This window comes from Phaseolus vulgaris, chromosome 3 (genome assembly GCF_000499845.2).
Source record: "Phaseolus vulgaris cultivar G19833 chromosome 3, P. vulgaris v2.0, whole genome shotgun sequence".
NCBI classification, from domain to species: domain Eukaryota; kingdom Viridiplantae; phylum Streptophyta; class Magnoliopsida; order Fabales; family Fabaceae; genus Phaseolus; species Phaseolus vulgaris.
Genome location: NC_023757.2, coordinates 12,750,958 through 12,769,709, shown reverse-complemented (window position 1 = coordinate 12,769,709; position 18,752 = coordinate 12,750,958). Strand labels below are relative to the sequence as shown.

The window sequence follows — 18,752 nt, the reverse complement described above, 5'->3', positions numbered from 1 at the left end:
TCATTCTAGACTAAAAAGTTTGTGAAAACCCTCTTTAAACCATTCACCCCCTCTAGTTTAAAGCCATACTTTCTTACAATTGGCGTCAAGAGCTTGGTTCTTGAAATTTATTCAAGTGTGATCCTAAAACTGTTTTTATATGGCTGATAGACTACCTTCTGGGGAAGGTGCTTCAATCAACAGACCACCTCTGTTTTGAGGTTTGAACTACCAATTTTGGAAAGTCAAAATGAAAATCTTTGTGGAATCACTTGACAAAGGTATTTGGGATGCAATTGAAAATGGTCCCTTTGTTCCAAAATTTGAAAACGATGGATCTTCCATTGAAAAACCTTGGTCTCAATGGACTGATTCTGAAAGTAAGAAGGACAAATTTGATTGCATTGCTAAAAACATAATAACTTCTGCCTTGAATTCGGATGAATTTTTCAGGGTCTCTCAATGCAAATCAGCAAAGGAAATGTGGGACACCTTGGAGGTAACTCATGAAGGTACCAATGAGGTGAAAAGAGCCAGAAAACATACTCTAATCCAAGAGTATGAAATGTTCTGAATGCTCAAGGGTGAGACCATTGCTGAAGTCCAGAAGAGGTTCACTTACATCATCAATCACCTCATGAGCCTTGAGAAAACCTTTGAGAAAGAAGATCTAAACATCAAGATCGTCAAATGTCTTGATAGGTCATGGCAACCTAAGGTAACTGCTATATCTGAATCAAAAGATCTAACATCATTAAGTATGGCTTCTTTGTTTGGCAAGCTTAGGGAACATGAGTTGGAGATTAATAGACTCAATGTTCAAGAAAGTGAAGACAAGCATGTAAGGAGTATTGCCTTAAAAGCTGTCAAGCACAAAAACAAGCAAGAATCCAGTGATGAAAGTGATTAAGAGAACCTTAGTTTGCTATCTAGAAAGTTTAGCAAATTCTTGAAAAGGAATCGCAACAAAGACACCAACAAAGAAAGGTATGGAAACAAAAAAATCCAATGATTTTAATTCCAATAACTATACTTGTTTTGGTTGTGGTGACCAAGGGCACATAAAGGCAGATTTCCCAAATAAATAAAGCAAGGAGAAGAAGTCAAGCTACAAAGAAAAGAAGGGAAAGTCAAAAAGGGCCTACATAGGTTGGGATAAGAATGAAGTCTCCTCATCAAGCTCATCATCAAGTGAAGAAGAAAAGGCAAACATATGCTTGATTGCAGAAGGGGATGATGAGTCTTGCAGTTCAAGTGATGTAAGTTTATGTGCTTCTCTAAATGTTGAAAATTATAGTGAATTGCTTGAAGCTTTTGAAGAAACACATGATGAAGCTAATAGATTGATTCTTTCAAACAACCGATTGAAAGAGCTTAACAGCTGGCTTGAAAAGAGAGTTAAGGCACTTGAAGAAGAGTTGGAAAAACAAAAAGTGATTTTGAAAATCTAGAAACTCATTGCTAAAACTCTTCTTGCAAGTGTGACACTCTCATTTGTGAAAATCTTGAAAGGAAAGTGCATTATGTTGTGAGTACTGTGGATAAGCTTTCAAAAGGAAAGTCCAACTTTGAGAATGTCTTAGCATCTCAAAACTGTGTTTTTGGAAGAGCTGGATTAGGTTTTAATCCACAAAACAAGCAAGATAAGTTTTCAAAGAATTTTCCAAAACAGCCAGTAAAACAATCGATTGTTAAGTCAAAACAACCGGTTGTTACATGCTTTTATTGCATGAAGAAAGGCATTTTGTTAGATTCTACAAAATAAGGAAATTTTTTGTTCCTGGAGGCTTTATGAAATGGATTCCCAAAGGTTGTGAGGTTTCAAATGATAAAAGGAAACCAAATGGACCCAGATTTGTAAGGGGACCAAACCTTGTTGCTTGAATTCATGTTTATGCAGGGAATCTAGAGAAACATGAGACACTGAGTCATCTGATCAGGTTCTTTGAAGGAAAAGATCAACATTGAAGCTGAATCAATGTTATGTATCAATCCAAGGTACTTAATAGTCAAAAGAGGCTTCTTGATCAAAAGGCATATGACTCATTGAAGGAACATCATAAAGGATAAGACCTTCCTTATCTCTATCTTTAATTCCTTTTAAAATTCATATTCATGCTTAATATATCTGGTTAAATGCTTAATTTCATTCACACTGAATTCTATCTGCAAATTCTTAAAAGTCAAAATCTGTTTTGCTGTTGCAGAAAAACAACCGATTGTTTTTTCGAAACAATCAATTGTTTCCTCTCTGACAGCACTGTGAAAGAATGGATTTAATTCTTTTTTGAATTCTGTATGTTGCAGATCTCAATTATGAAAGAATCCTTAGTCAATAAAGCAGTGTTGAAAGCTGATCACCTTCTGGAGGAAGTTACAACATGTCATAAAGGAATATATACCAAAATCTTGAAAATTTAAGAGCCTTTATGACTAGTCAAAGATCACATGTGATGACCATGTGATTTTCTGCTTTTTCTGACGTTTTCTGTGCAGGTCTTGGTCAAGTCTCTTCTCTATGAAAAACTAAAACTCACTCACATTAGTGAATGCAGTTTGGTTATGTGTTTCTTTAAATTTTGTTGCAGTTGGTCTCTCTCACAAGAACAATCAATTGAGCCATCTCTTGCAACATCTCTTACTTTCCTTGTGTGAGTCTTCTTTGCCCCTTTTTTCTGCTGTCATGGAATCAACTCCTCCTATATCAAAGAGGGTCAAAACCAGAGTTGTGAGGTCTGGAGGGAGATTAGAGGTTGGTTTTCTGGAGACAATGAGCTCATTGAAAGGTATAGGTTTGAAACTAGCACAAAGGTGATCAACAATCCCAAAGTTGTTTCCCTTGATTAGCTGAAAAGCCAAAAGCTAGATAATGTGAGGAAGTTGCTCAAAGATCAATCTCTAAGAAGGCTCTTGGAGATGAAGGGAAACATATACCCTGATTTAATCCGGGTATTCTACACCAATCTCAAGTTTAAGGGAAACAACCTTGTTTCTCATGTGAAGGGAGTTGACATGGAGATCACTTATGATGTGTGGACTGTTGTTGCTGGTCTGAAATATGATGGACTAAGAATCAATAAGGGAAATCTTGGAGTAGTGGAGGATTTTAACAAAGTCCAATACTACAAGAGTTGCTTGAAGAATCAAAATGCCGAAGTGAGAACTTGTTCGGTTGGAGGCTTAAAGCTAGATGAAAGGGTGCTTGCTCTTATTGTAACTTGGATTCTTACTCCAAGGGGGAGCAAGCTTTCTGTCCTAACAGAAGAAGACCTTGTGTACATCTACTGCATCATGAAGAAGATCAAGATCAACTGGATCCACATCATCAAAGAACACATGCAAAAAGCCATGAGGTTAAGTGATTATCACTATCCCTATGCTATTTTAATCTCTAAATTCTTGCTCTTTTTTGAAGTGAATCTTGAGGATGAGGCATCTGAGCTGGTTTAGTCAACACAAGAGATGAACAATGGCTCTCTTACAAGAAGGGATTCACCAAAATAAATGGGAAATGGGTGAGCAAAGAAGGAGATCATGGTGTTTCATCAAGTGCTGCAGCTGCTGACATGGATTTTCACCATGCAGAAAAACCTGAAATCAATCTAGGTGTTGGAACCAGTGCAAGAAATCAAGGAGATGAAATGCCATCCATGTCTTCTTTTTAAAGATACATGGTAAATAGACTTGATGGTTTTGCCGAGAACCAAAGAAATCTTCATGATTTGTGTCTAAGCAACTTCCAGAGTATAGACAACAGGTTCAACAGCATGGGTACACGATTTATGACCTTGGATGAACAGATAGAAGCCTTTCAGAATCAGATTTTCGAACTCCAGTATGGCAATGATGATTAAAGGAAAAACAAATGATTGAATTCACGAAACAACCGATTGTTTTTGGTCTTGTATCAGTTTAAGTGCTTCTGTTTTTCAATTCTGTATAATTTGGAACAATTATGTTTTTATCTCTTCTTTTTGTCTATTTGTGAAGACAAATAGTGGGAGATTTTATGTTGTGTTGTCTTTCATTATCTTTTATATTTCTGCAAACTCTATGTTGTGTATGAGTGTTTAAGTAAGCCTTATTTCTGCTGGTTTTAATGTTGCTGATATACTGTTTCTATTTTTGCTCTACCTTCTATCAGAGATATTGTGCTTTGCTTAAACTTTGTCTTGCAGGAACTGCTTTAGATTCAATCACATCCAACACAAGCAACCAGGGATTTGTCTTCATCAAATAGGGGGAGATTGTTGGATCAAGTGTGTTCAAGCTTTGAAGAATCCAAACGCTTTGAAGTTTGATGGAAGGTTGGTTGTGCTTGCTGTTGCAGAGGTGTTTTAGAATAGGATCTGGGGTAGATTTTCTGTGTAAATCCACTCTTGATTGAATCCAAATCTTAAGCATTCTTAAACCTTTTAATTGAAAGTGTTTTTCAAACTAAGTGAAAAACAACCTGTTGTTTTGTCGAAACAACCGATTGTTTTATACTTAGGTGTTTTTAGAAAGGTTGAATTTTTTTTTTATGGTTGACTTGTTACCAAACCAAAACAACCGATTGATTCGAGTATTCAACCGATTGTTTGTTTTGGGACCATAACAGAAAACTGTTGTGTGCTTTGACTGAGCATTAAATGATTTTATATTGATTACGCTCCAGTTTTAAATGCTTTGACCAGTCTTTGAAAGCAATAAATAGTTTGTTATGTTTGTGTAACAAAAAAGAAAAGAGATTTAATCAAAGAAAAACAGATTTGAGTTTTTCACTGATTTTGCTTTTGAAGAGTTGAAGTTTGCTTTGAGATTGCTTGGATCAAGAGAGTGTGGAATAGGATTTTCATCTTGTATTGATTTAAGATCTTTCTGTAACAAGTGTAATCCTTTTGTACTGTGTGAAGCTAAGAAGTGTTGTGTGTTCTTGAGGTTGTCAAGATCATCATTCTTAATGGTGTTTGTGCTGAGCCAAAGGAAGTGTGTGTCTTGAGGGGATCAAGGTCACTTCTTTGGTGGTGTTGTAAGTAATCTAGGGTTGATTGCTTAGTGGATTCCCCAGTGGTTTCTGGGAATACTGGATGTAGCTCTTGGTTAAGAGTGAACCAATATAACTCTGTGTGTACAATCTCTCTATCCCTTGAACTCTTTAATTTCAGTTTATATTTGTTAACTGGTATAAACAACCGATTGTTTCTGCAAAACAACCGATTGTTTTTCTGGTGCTATGCTAAATTGCTCTGTGTTTTTGGAAAACTAAATTCTGATTCAAGTTTTCTCAAAGGAATTTCATTCTAGACTAAAAAGTTTGCGAAAACCCTCTTTAGAGCATTCACCCCCCTCTAGTTTAAAGTCATACTTTCTTACAAGGTGTCATAAATTTGAAGTATTGAATGACAAAGTATGTATTAAACTAACATTTCCTTAAATTCGATTTCCTCTTTAGACTATATGTTATATATTATTTTCGTACAGTGCAAGCAATTTTGTAGACAAATCTTGTCTACAGTGAAATAAAATGCATTATGTTATTATAAAAATCATCTAAATACAATAATAATAAAAAAAACAATTTACAGTTTCATGAGTTCACAGAACCTGGAAAATCTTTACTTTAACAAACTGCACACCGATGACCACATGTTGCAGCTCTCTTGATGACAAAACTGCATTCAACTGATCAAAATAGTTCCCAAATAAGGTACACTCCATGTTCAAGTTGTTGTAAATTAAAACTAAAATTGTAAGAACACACATTTTGGATTGGTTGTACTACCAAATATTAGCTTACCCATAAGCTTCAATGGAGATGACATTTAACTTAGTTGATGAGCCTGTTCTATTAAGCTCTCTTTTAGTGCCTACACCGGTCAGTATTCCAATAATATCAGGAAAAACAAAATTATGTAAGCACATATGGAAACAAATATGTTGAACTCAAACCATATTAAGTAAACTTACCCACTGAGTAGTCAATATCAAAATCAGGGGCTTTTAACATAGATATTGAGGTATTGCACATGATACCAAATCATTACCTACACAGATTAGCTTAGTTCCAAACTGGAAAATTACTTTTGTATTGGTGACAGGTTGTTTTATAAGATCTTGAATTAGTAGCCACACTAAAAAAATTGAAGGAATAAACCTTATCCTAAAAAATATCGTTTTGAAATTTATAAATTAGTGTTCTTCTAATATAAACATGAATTTTATCACCCTGAAAGAGAACAACAAAGATTAACTATGATTACAACAATTTATATTAAACTTTTGTAGAAAACAATAAGAAAATAAATGATAAAATAGTTTACCTCCTTATCTTGTATGACCATTTCCATTGAGAATGGAAACTTGGTTTTCTTGAAGTTCGACACAAACCACAAACGAATGATCCTTGCTATCAGGATCCAATTTTCATTTTTTTGATTCACATCTTTGATGGAATTTGTATTTTTTCTTAACAAAGACATTGTAAGGGTGACTTTTTAAGAAATTAAGTAAAAGGAAAATGCACAATCAGCAATGAATAAATAGAATAAAATGGGACACTTGAGGGGTGTCCCAACCCGTATACAAAACCACTCATAGCTTAAGCAAGCAAATAACCAGAGCAAAGATAAAACTAAACAAAGAACTTAAGTTATTTAGAAACCCTTGCCCCGCATCAAAAGAGAGCTGCATAGGTTCAACATAGAAGAACTATTACAAAGTTAATCACTTAACAGTTATTGATAGGGTGATCTCCGCCATAGCAACTATGTCCAAACAAAAAGCACGGCCACAGTTTGCTTCTCAAAAGCAACCCATAACAATGCATGCTGACAAAAGGTTACCTCCATGTTCCCACCTGAATCTTCTTGTATTCTATTTTGCAATGTGAAACAAAGAACGTACCAATATATATATATATAGAAGATGTGCTACTTAATTATTTTGAAAAAGAAAAAAAACCTACGAATAGTAAGAAAACATAATGGAAGTATTGTCAGAAAAAGAAACCATTTCAATTTTGCAATTGGAAATAGTTTTACCTAAGCAAAAACATGACTTTAGTTAAAAAATGTCCATAACAGAAAAAAGTACAAAAATTAAAGATCATGAAAAATAATTGATGATTAATTTATACCAAATATACATAAAAACAAAAAGTCCATCACTTAAGGTTCATGAAAAAGAAAACATTTTTGAAAGAATCAAAATTTAAAAAGGTCGAATACAGTTTTAGTAAAATACATACTCTAAGCGTAAGAGTGTCAGAAAAAGAAGATAAACTATAAATAAGACTGAGTTGTGCAATTTTGAATGAATGAGAAACCATATTGAGTTCGAAAACGTATAAAAGTAAACATTAACAATATAAAAAAATCTTAACTTTTAAACTGTGCAAACAAAATTTCTTTCCATTCCAATGAACATGGCTCTACTTTAAGCATTACCATTAATGAAATTGTTGTTTGACTTTAGAAAGAGAAACTCGCAGGGAAATATAGTTTTCAGGTTGTATACTGAAGAGATTTAAATAGACATCTATCTATAAATAATCACCTTAAATAATTGAACGTCCAAACAATATGTCAAAAAGGTAAAACATAAAGTACACCATTTTAAAAATTTAGAGAATGATTTCAGAACCCTAGTATGTGAAAGAATGGGAACTTTACATAGGTTTGTTTTTCATAATTGCAAAAGAGCCTTTATATTTAAAAAAAAAAGGAACCCTTGCCTTGGAAATTTATGAAATAATACACAAATTGCAAGAATACAAATTTTACCTAATAAGATTGACTTTTCAAATTTAGAATCAAGGAAAAACCCTGATAACTACGAAAATGTATAAAAACAAACATTACCCATACCAAAAATAGAAATAGAAATAAGAATAAACAGAAGTTTAATTTAGTGAGAAAATGTGCACGCAACCAAAAAGTGCAGAATCTAAGGATCATGAAAAATGAAAAAATCTGATAAATCTACATATAAAAGGTTTAACACAGTTTGGGAAAAATCAATATGCTAAGCACAACATTGTGAGAAAAACAACATACAACAGAACGAAACGTGGTGTTTTGAAATGTTAAAATAATCACAATCCATAATGACTCTGAAAACGTATAAAACAACATAATCGGAAATCACTAAGTTCTTACCACTTTCATTGAACGATGTAGTGTTGCTTTCCCATGTGTACAGAAGAAGGAAAAAAATCTTACCTTGATGGTTGATATATGGTGGATTTAGTTTGACAAACATGGAAATGAAGAAAAACCTATCAAAGTAGTGATAGCTGTGACAGAGAAAATGTGAGAAACAAAGAACAAAGAGCCACATTTATCAGGTAAGGTAATCAGGTGATAAATAAAATGCAAGACAGGCGATGAAGGCAGAAAATTATGTGTAAGTTTAGTGAGAGTAGAAAATGACACGTGTCAGATGCATAATGAATTTGAGAATGAATCATCTGATCAAATTTTTACTACTTCATTTAACTTTTTTGATGAACGATTTAAAGACATTAATTTTTCATTTCATAAAATATTTTCAAAGTTCTTAGACATAATAGAGAGATTGTAAGAATACAAAGTTTACTTAAAATTTGTTTAAGAAGCACCAAAAGTCTCATTTTAATTACACTGTCTGATTCCATGAATGGGCATTCATGGTTTGTATTTCCTAAGTTGACGAAACCAAAACAAAAAAAATCAAATATACATAAAATTTTAAATAAAAGAAATATAAGAATATGTTTTGAATAAATTCCTGAAATTGTTAAATCTGTGACTTTAATACATGTAAAAATGCAAATTTTATTAACCCTTTGTGTTCAGAATGACCTAAAATGAAACCTTTACTTACCTTTTCGCTTCATGCTTAGCCATGTAGTCGCTATGGTTCCTAGTTCACTATTGGCAAGACTAACGAAAGAAAAATAAAGGTCTTAAGGGGTCGACCATAGCCATGAACAAAAAACCATAAAAGTAGAAATATAAAGCACAAAATCTGCATGTGATGATAAGGTATTGTATAAAAAATCCCTAACAGAGTAAGAACTCTACAACAATGGAGACAGCACAGTAAATAAATTTGTAAGAAGGAATGGAAGTAAAGCCATTTTTGGACCGTGGTTCTTTATTCGCTGGAAAAAGTATGAGTTGCCTTTAATGGACTGTTGAAGGACTTGAAAAAAAGGACCATTGATTGACACTATGTGTAGCAAACCTAATGGTCTATTTGCTTTTTCGAGAAAGCTCCTCACTCAAACCAACCTTAATCTCATCATCATCTTATTAATATTTTAAGTTAACTAAAATGAAAATCTTTTCTATTTAAATTCATTTTCAAGGTTAATATTCTTCTATTCATAGTGATATAATATTATTATATTATTATACTTAATTTTTTCCTTATTTCCTCTTTTTAAAGTTCTTAGACATTTATTTTATTGTATTTAACATTTTTAAATTTGTCTTATTTTTTATTAAAGTACATAAATTATAATTGTCCAAAGAGTACAAAAAATGATAAAGTAACACATTGAAATAAAAAAATACGACATAATATATTCCATAATAACAAATAACATGAAATTACATAAGTTTAGAATGTAAGTACTCAAAATTTCATAACTAAAGAACAGTAAACATGATAAATGTTGTCCACAAAGTGGACATTACAATAAAAATTATAGAATTATATTGGTGTCCTGGCCAGCAACTACATAGTCTTATGTGGGATTAATATATCTTGTAGTACTTCTTGCAATGTCAAATGTCAAATAAATAATTTTTAAAATAAGAATTATTGTTAAAAGTAAAATTAAGTACATCAAATTGAATGAATAAAAATGTATGTTTCTTAACAGGAACGTGATTTTGGTGAAAAACACATTAAGTTCTGCCACCACCTTTGTCATTAAATTCAAATGATAAGAAATGAATATTATTTTATATTCATAGAAATATAAAAAGAATAGAAATTCATTGAGTGAAGTAAACATGCATGCACCAGTTCTCTGCTAAATCAAAAACAACTAATACATGATTAAATATTAATAATATAATAAGAAACACCATTACCAAATATTAAGACAAAATAAGCCATGAACAAAAAATCACAAATATGTTTTTATGAAGTTTAATGTACTGCCAATTGTTTTAGGGTTAAGCATTTTTATTTATGCAAACAACTTAAGAATCTGCCAGATAAGGAATGAAAAAATTTAAGCAGTAAGTATCCATATTGTAAATAATAAACAAAAAATAAACATAAACATTAACAAAAAATTTAAATTGTTCTGGTTTCCACCAAAGAGAAACCATTAGCCTGAACGACTAACAAACATAAAATTTACAGTTGTGAAATAAACCAACAAACATATTAGTCTGAATGACTAAGAAAATAAGGAACATTCCTCAAATAAATGAACCAAAATAAATATTGTTTTCATTTCAACCAGATGGAAATAATTAGCCTAAAAGGCTAACATAATGAAGACAAAACAATGCTTCCAACCGATGCCAAGTTTCACAGTTCTACCAGAAAAAGATTTGGATAAGACCTAGTACTCAACCTCCTATAGAAATCCATGTATAAACACCTTTCTGAACATCCATTTGCCAAGGTATTCCACAAATGTCGTAGGAACATCCTTCAATAACATCCCAAGTAATAAGTAAACAAAAATATATACGGTATAAGGCATGACATTTAAAAAGACATGAATGAGAAAGTGACCACAGCAAAACCATACATTTTGATAATACAGTTTTGAAGACTAACCTTGTATACAGTGAAAAAAAAGTACATTACCTTACAATAAAAATGAGAAAAATACCAAAATAAAAAACATAAAATACAATTTCATGACTTCACATACCTTCCAAAATCATCATTTTAGCATATTGCATAGTGATAACCACATTATGAAACTCTCCGGGTAACAAAAATGCATTCAGGTAATCAACATAGTTCCAAAAAAAGGTACACTCCATTTCAATGGAGATGAAATTTAACTTAGTTGATTTCTTTGATCTATTAAGAACTCGTTAAGTGCATAATGATCTGAGCATTGCAATAACATCTGGAAAAAAAATATATTGAACACTAAACCATAATAACTAAACTTACCCACTAAGTAGTTAGCATAAAAAACAGGGGCTCTTCACACAGGCATTGGGGTGTGTTGAGGTCTTGCACTTGAAACAAAATCCTTACCTAAATAGGTTACCTTAGTTCCAAACTGAAAATTAATTTTATACAGGTGAGGGGTTGTTCTATAAGATCCTGCATTAGTGGCAACACTAAAAAATTGGAAACAATAAACCTTATTCCAAACAATATGGTTTTGAAATTTATAAAGGAGTGTTCTCCTAACAGAAACATGAATTATATGACCCTAAAAAACAACAATAGAGATAAAACATGATTAGTCAGAATTTATATCACAAGAAAACAATGACAAAGCAAATGATAAAACAATTTACCTCTTTATCTTGTATGACCATTTCCATTGACAACGAAAACTTGGTTTTCTTCAAGTCACTGACAAACCACAAACAAATGAACCTTGCTATCAGGATCCAATTTTCATTTCCAAGATTAACATCTTTGATGGAATGCATATTTTTTTCTTAAAAAAGACATTGTAAGGCTCAATCGTAAAATAAAAGGAAAATACAGAATGAAATTGGTGAACTGTGAATCAAACAACATACACACATGCATCTATATACTAAAGATGTGGAAACCCTAAATATTAAAAAAAGGTGGAAAACATAGATACTAAAAACAATTACTCTATTCACGATTAAACACTAAAAAAACTATAATAAAAAAACCCATGCGTACAAAAGAAGGAAAAAATCTAACCCCGGTGCTTGAACATACGCTGGATTCAGTTTCATAAATATGGAAATGAAAAAAAAAACTATCAGAGTAGTAGTCGTTGTGATAGATTAACGAAAGACCAAATGAAATGAGAGAGGAAAAAATGTGAGAGACACTAAGCAGAGAGCCACAAACACTCCTTTATAAAGACCGATGCCTCAAAAAACGTATAAAGACAAACATTAACCATGAAAAGTGGATACCTTTAACAAAAATACTTGAAAATACGCTGAAAAGTGGAAAAAGTTGGAAACCCTATACAAAAAAAATAGTCAAAAAGCGATTAAGAAAAAGATTAACAATAGAAATGAAATGTCTTTGAGAAGAAAAAATTGATATACAGTTCAGAAAGGATTAAAAGCCGAAACCCTAGCTAATCAAAAAAGGAAATTACTCCATTAACGATTAATACCTCAAAAAACCTATAAATCAAAACACCCATGCATACAGAAATAGGAAAATATCTTAACTTGGTGCTTGAACATACGATTGATTGAGTTTGCCAAACATGAAAATGAAGAAAAACCTATCACAGTACTGATGGCTACAACAGAATACCATAACCCAAATGAAATGAGAGAGTGCCAAATGTGAGAGACAGAGGGCACACAGTTTCAAAGTAAATGAAAGAGATAGAAACAAAAAAAGGTAATGAAACATAAAAAATGAAAACACGATGCGTGAGAATAAACAAAAAAGAGAGAAACGAAAAGAAGTAATAAAAAGCGGGAAACGTGGTGAAAGATTTTAAAATGAGAGTTGTGCCACATGTAAGCAATGAAGTGTGTCACTTGTCATTCCCATAATGCATTTGAGAATTTTATTTTGGGTTAAATTTGCATTGTTTTTACTTTGATTTATTTTTAACTTTTTTTCTTGTGCTACCATATTTCAAAACTTGCCTTCAGAGTCCTCTCTATTTGTATTATAGATAGATTTATATATAAAGAAAATATTTTAATTGAACAATTTTACTCTTTAATAATTAAAAAATAATTTATTTATTTAATAAAATAAATAATCAAATAATTTCTTATTATTTCAAAATAATTAAATAATTTCTTTAAATAATAATTATATTTTTAATATTATTTTTATAAAATTTAATTTTTTATTTTATTTTTATATTTTTAATTAACTACTAAAAATAAAAATAAAAATTTAATAAAACAAAAATATAAATACATATAAGTATTTATTTTCACTAGTATAATAATTGTATGTGAAAATTCACGTTTCAAGATAATTCTTACTAATTATAAAAGTGTGCATGTCATGTCACACACTAACTATTTGCATTTTAGGTTTAATTACATATTCGTCGTTCAAAATTTTGTAAATATTACCATTTAAGTCTGTTTTAAATGTCTTTACCATTTTATCAACCAAAACATAAATGTGATACATTGTATTGTTGGCAAAAGAGTGATTAGTGGTAATTGTGTAGAACTATACAGACATGGAATAGTGTTAGAAAAGGAATATATAGAGTTCAGTTAACTACTTTAGTAGTCATAAAATCTATTTGTCCACCCTCATTACTGTTGGTTCTGCATGTGTTATGGAGTATGGAGTGATAGACATATACTCATATCTTCACCTACATAGCTGAAAAGGATGGGTAGAATATGGTTGATAAAAGATCTTTATCAAAACAACTTAAAACAACATGTTTGAAAAGAAAATATACAACCACCTTGACGATTCTCTTAAGTCTATATCATGAAGGCTAGTTAAATGGTCTTGGCCCAACCACCTTCATCAATATTAAAATAGTTTAATATATATATATATATATATATATATATATATATATATATTTATAATATTAATCATAGTTTATCACTACTAAATATGTATAAAATTAGTCTTAAAAAAGGTTTAATGTTTTAACTTCTTATTAATGTAAAAATAATTTTTTTTTAACTGTGAACACTTTAAGCTCTAGTAATAATATTTTTGTATTAAAATATATTATTATGCTTAAGTTATAATAAGAATACAGAATGATAATAATAAAAGTGATGAGGAATCCTTTGATAAAAAACATATTCATAGGCCTTTAGGTTTTCGTAAATAGGTTTAGTAATATTTTCATTTCTTAGTTTTGTTTCTTGCACTTGAAGAAATGTTATCGTAATGGTAACTTTGTGATGCAAGTGTTTTCTTGTATTAAAGTTTGATATTGTTGTGCCTTTTTAGTATTAATAACTTTGTGATGCAAATGATTTTTTTTAATAAACTTTATTGTTGTTGTGCCTCTTTAGTACTAGTGACCTTGTACAACACATTAGTTTCACTCTATCATTTTGTTATGAGAACATAAGTGATGTTGAATTTATTGAAGTAGTTGGTTGGATTTTTTGTAATGTGGAATACTTTTGTAACAATAATTCTTTGGTTTGATATTCTTTTGATATTCACTATTCATATGCCTCCGGTTGAATTATGAATCATTTTGATATTTTAACTACTTGACCCTCGTTTATTTAACAAACTTTGGACAACAATGAGAACTTCATACTTATTTGGTTGTTGGATGTATGAAAGTCAAACTTCAATGTTTACTGTAGAATAATGTTCTCTGTTTACTATAGAATAATGTTCTCTATTCCTTTGAGAATCACACAAACTCTACTTAACTTTTCTTTGAGGAATTATCAACACTCAATTCTCACAATTCATGTCTTTCACTAAGTTGAGGCAGCTCAACAAGGAAATTGATAAGGAATTGTCCTTTATAAGTCTTCAACTTTAGAAATGTAGTTTGAAGTATGATAACTTGGTGGACCATGCTAACATTCTCCCTATTAGTTAAGCTTTTTGCTACACTTATTTGATTGGATAATCAATTTTGACAATGATATGAAAATTTTGAAAGTAGGGTCTTAGTCTTCTTGCATAATGAATGAGAGTGATCAGAAAAATATTCTTGATAACTTGGTATACCTTCTAATTGAGTTGGAGCATTATAATGCTTATACTTTCTAATTTATTTATATACGAGGATTGAACTTAATATTTTAAAACATTTTTTCACACTTTTCATTCTGTGAACTTCTTTGAACTTGTAAACAACTTAACAAATGGTTTTAATAATGCGAGTATGTCATTTAGACGTTCAACTTCTTTAATTTGGTAGGAACTCCTTACGGATAACATGACTTCACGTTTTCTAGAACTTGCTTCTATTTCGTTTTGTAATCATATCCAAGGAACTTTCCTCCAGCTACAACCAAGAACATATTTTTTAATATTTAATCTCATGTTGTGTTGTCTTACCTTAACAAAGACTTTCTCTATGTACTGGGTGTGATCCTCGTTGATGACCAACTTGATGCCATGTTGTCAATATATACTGTTGTTGTGTTGTTGAGGAGTTCTTTGATGACCTTTTTCCTCAAACATCAATATGTTGCCTTTGTATTTTTTAAGCTAAAAGATATTACTTTGTAACACTAATCAACTCCATCTATCACGAAGGGTTCTCTTTTCTTAGTCTGTTTGATTTGATTGTACCCAAAATAGACATTTAAGAAGCTGAGGAGCTCATATGTGTTGTCGTCTAATCGATCAATGCTTAATATATTAGTGTAGCCAATGCACATTCTCCTTTTGTCATTAGATTTTCTCACCATGACCATATTGTCAAGCCATATTGTGTAAGTAACTTTCTTTTTGAAATCATCATTTATTAACTTGTTGACTTCTTGTTTATTGTCAATCGATAATCCTTCTACAACTTTCTTTTTTCTTATGGGCCACTAGTTTGGACTAAGGGAGAATGACGATTTTGTGGCACATAAAATCCAAATTGATTCTTGGTATATTTATTACACTCCATGCTAACAAATTGGACTTGGAGGGTGAGAACTTCTTTAATTTGTTAACATAACATGAAACTTTCTTTTTGTACAACTCAAGTGCATTAACTAGGTTGTTAACTTATTTGAGAATTTACTATGAGTTCGTCAAAAGATGTTCAGTTCTTTTTGAATTTGGCACAAGGTTTAGATCAACTTCCTCTTCACTGAATGAACTTTAAGTTCTTGGCATTGGCTTAATGTTGTTGCCTTGCTCCATAGGTGATGGAAAAACATTCTTCTTCTAGTAGTGATCTTTGTAATTTCTTCTTTGGAGGGATGATAAAGAAGATCTGAGGAGCGAAAGCATTAAAGAAACTCAATAGGAGTTTTCGTGGATTGAAGTGGAGTTAGAAATTTGTGACAGTCAGAGGTGAGGCCAACTCACTAGGAAAGAGTCTAGGCTAAGTCTTGAAGGAGACTAACCTACAGAGAACTAAAGAACAAGTAGAATGGCAAAAACTAGGCAGCATTTCATTACTAATTCCAAGTTGAAAATACTTGTACAACAGACTCCTGTTTATAGGAGAAAGTGTCTCAAAACCTCTCAAATGAGAGTGTGACAAGTGTTACCACCTTATTGGTGCAAATCCTCTCCATTGAGGAGAAGACATGTGGAGCATCATGCCTTCCTTGCTTACATTTCTATTTCCATCCCTCTTTTACTATTGAGTTCTTTGATTGAAATTGATGCCCGTAGAAAATTCATTTATATTGATCCCTCACATATAAAATCCTTAAGAATGTTTCCTAAATATCAATCCCTCACATATTTATAGAAACAACTTAGAATCACACTCAAGCGTTAATGCCAATTAACATTTCAAGTCTATCCCTAGCACTCAAATATGTTAAGTATTGTTGTTTAGGTCTGAACCCTAAAAATACCTCCCAGTCAGATTTAAGATTCTCAATTTGTCCCGGAAAGTTAAAAGTAAAAAAACAATACCAATAATTAATCAAGAATTGAATATTAATATATAAGAGATCACCTCAATTCATAAGAGTTTGAGCATATTACTCCTAATCCCAAAGGGTAGAATTAGTCACGCATATTTCTAGCACCTTCCATTCTCCCAATTGGGTTACAATTCACTCTATGATATTTTCCTCTCAATTTGACACACTAGGGTTGAGCCTCTAGCCCCCTATTTATCCTAATTTTATAGGGTTAGGTCGCTTCCTATGTCGCGCTGATGGGCTAAGTGATACAACATAAAAAAAGTCCAATCTTTCTGACGCATTCTCGCTCAAGCGAGATACTCCTATTTTGAAATAGTCTTTGTCTGCATCTTTTTCCATTTTGGGACCTTCCAACTTTCTCTTTTTAGCTCAAATTATTCTCCTTTACTCCAAATCTTCAATCCTCCCTAAAAATATGCAATTAACACCAAATTTGGGAATAAAATGCTCTTATTCAAATAAAGATCATAAAAATGTAAAAATGTATAAATTCATAAATTAGGGATTATTCTATATGTAAATTAGCAATAAATCCTCATAAATGCCTATATTTTAATATGAAATATTACTGAAATTAGACATTTATCACCCATGCTTTCTGTTTTATATATACACCTTTGTAATTACTCTTTAACACACAGAGAATAATACATACTCTTTTCTTTCTATTCCCGTTAACTTTCTTTTTGTTCTTCTTTTTCTCTTAGGGTTCATCTAGCCCTTTTCTTTTCTCTGTTTTCTTTAACAGTGATTGAATCAGAGCGCCTTGTTTTCTCTAAGGGCAAGTTTCATTGTCATCTTCATATTGCTTCTTCAGCACCGATTGGACTAGGGTTATCACACATTCCACCATCTCCAAAAGGCGCTTCTCCATCTCTGTTTTGTCTCAACCGTATTATCTTTTGTAAATAAATTACATAGAAAACATATTACATTAGATAGAAAACATTGTGACTTTAAGTTGAAGGAGAGAGAAAAATAAAGAGGATTTTATTATTACTGAAAGCATGCAAAGCAGTGTATATATACACATGCGTATATAACAAAATAATAGATATTGTATGGTTTGCCTAAGTAACATTTCCTAATGGTAGGGTTAGCTTAACCATTAAATTAATTATGAAATTATGAAAGGAAGACTCATTAAGAGGCTTTATTAGAGTATTGGCAAGTTGTTGATGGCCAGGAATATATGAGAGTTGAAGTTGATCTTGTTGAAGAGAGTCTTGTAAAGTGAACATCAATATCAAAGTGTTTGGTTTTTGAGTGCATGATGGGATTAACAAGTATAATAACACCCAAATTATCATTATAGATTTTTGGTGTTGAAAAAGATACGTACAGTTCTTGAAGAAGATTACGAACCCACTTGATTTCAGTGAGTGCGGTGGCTATACTTCGACATTCTGCTTTAGTAGTACTGCGTAAGACTGTCATCTAGATCATAGCCCCAGTCAGCATCAACATAGGCAGTGATGGAAAGATTTGAAGATTGTTGGAGAAGGAGACAATGTGACCGAGTTCCAGCCAAATATCTAAGGATGCATTTGACAACTTTCCAATGGTAAAGTTGAGGATTATGAAGAAACTAACTAATTTTGTTCACATTATTACTCTGTTTGTATTCATGTATATAATGTGCATGCAGATGGACAAAGATGAAATTCCCTCGTTTGTATCTGGTCCTTTGCACGGATGTAGTTGCGAGGAAAGACGAGTGAAGGGATGCAATGTATCCTCGTTGAGTTGAAGAGAAAGTGAAACACCATAGGAAAAGCCACGTAGGATCCTTTTAATTTCCATTTTTACCCCCAAATGAGCTTGTGGTTGTGCACAGTATTTGAATAACAGGCTTTACCATTCTCAAAAATAATTTTCTTATATTAATAATAATGAAAATTATTATCAATAATAATTTTCTTAATATAATATAATATAAATTAAATTAAATAATCATGAATAATGTTAAAATTATTTAAATACATTAATTTAACTAACAAAATTAATTTAAATTAATAAACTGAAAAATAATATAATTATATTTAAATTTTTAATTTTATTTATTTATTTATT

General features: G+C 31.4%; 1 long non-coding RNA gene across 2 annotated transcripts; it reads right to left on the bottom strand.

Annotated features, from left to right (window-relative positions):
* Window positions 1-10,354: 10,354 nt before the first annotated feature.
* LOC137806708 (uncharacterized) lies at window positions 10,355-12,576 on the bottom strand. Of its 2 annotated transcripts, none has more exons than XR_011080391.1 (3): window positions 12,324-12,576; window positions 11,451-11,508; window positions 10,355-10,615 (listed from the first exon to the last, which is right to left on the bottom strand). It is a non-coding gene; the product is annotated as an uncharacterized lncRNA (long non-coding RNA). The 2 variants fall into 2 exon arrangements; XR_011080392.1 differs by lacking the exon at window positions 12,324-12,576 and adding an exon at window positions 11,836-12,050.
* Between the last annotated feature and the right edge of the window lie 6,176 nt (window positions 12,577-18,752).